Here is a 1,227-nt window from a genome sequence, read left to right as displayed (position 1 = left end):
CGGAGCCTGTGCTCCGCAACAGGAGAGGCCACAACAGTGAGAGGCCCGCGTACCGCAAAAAAAAAGAAAAAAAAAAAAAAAAGAATCCGCCTGCCATTGCAGGGGACACAGGTTCAAGCCCTGGTCTGGGAAGATCCCACATGCCGCAGAGCAACTAAACTAAGCCCGTGTGCCACAACTACTGAGCCTGCGCTCTAGAGCCCGAGAACCACAACTACTGAAGCCTGTGCACCTAGAACCCATGCTCTGCAACAAGAGAAACCACTGCAATAAGAAGCCCGCGCACCGCAACAAAGAGTAGACCCTGCTCACCGCAACTAGAGAAAGCCCACGCGCAGCAACGAAGACCCAAAGCCAAAAATAAATAAGTAAATAAACTTTTTTTAAAAAAAAAAGCAAATTGCCAAAAAATGACCCCAAAAGGTCTGAAAGGATATAGACCAAATTATGTGTGTGAGGGTGGGATGTGGTTATTCTTTATATAGTTCTGTTGTTGTACTGAATTTTTATTTAAACAAAAAAATAATAAAGAGAAAAAGAACCACCAGAATAAATGTGGGACAAACCTCGGCTCCACCATTAACAGGCATGGTGGCCTTAACCTTGCAGTATCTCAGGTCCCTCTTCTCATAGGGCAGTTGGAAGACCAAGCAAAAGTGTTTCCTAAGCCTTTCTTTGTCAAGGTCCTGCCAGTTGCTTAAGAAATGGCAGCAAGCGGAGCAACTAGACCCGTGCGCCACAATTCCTGAGCCTGTGCTGTAGAGCCCGCAAGCCACAACTACTGAGGCCCGCGCACCTGGAGCCTGTGCTCTGCAACAAGGGAAGCCGCCACAATGAGAAGCCCACACGCCACAACAAAGAGTGCACCCCGCTCGCCGCAACTAGTTAGAAAGCCTGAGCGCAGCAAGGAAGACCCAATGCAGGCAAAAATAAATAAATTGATTTAAAAAATAAAAATAAAAATTATCAAAAGAAATGGCAGCAGTTATTATGAATGTGATCTGGCTCTTCTCAGAAAGGATGTCCTCCATTTTATGAATTACTGTGCCTTTGAAAATCTCTTCACAGAATTTAAAAGTAACGCTTTGTCATGTATATTGCAGATATTTTCCTCAGATTGTCATTTTCTTCTTTTGGAAGTTTCTAATTTTTTTTTTTTTTTTTTTTTTTGCTGTACGCTGGTCTCTCACTGTTGTGGCCTCTCCCGTTGCGGAGCACAGGCTCCGG

The 1,227-nt window shown here is 44.7% G+C and overlaps 1 protein-coding gene across 2 annotated transcripts in view; it reads left to right on the top strand.

Moving 5' to 3' along the window:
- The window catches only part of ZNF142 (zinc finger protein 142), a 21,475-nt gene that overhangs the window by 6,598 nt on the left and 13,650 nt on the right, over window positions 1-1,227 (top strand). The window lies entirely within an intron of this gene.

This window comes from Physeter macrocephalus, chromosome 2 (assembly GCF_002837175.3).
Source record: "Physeter macrocephalus isolate SW-GA chromosome 2, ASM283717v5, whole genome shotgun sequence".
NCBI lineage: Eukaryota > Metazoa > Chordata > Mammalia > Artiodactyla > Physeteridae > Physeter > Physeter macrocephalus.
This window is presented reverse-complemented; position numbering and strand designations above follow the sequence as displayed.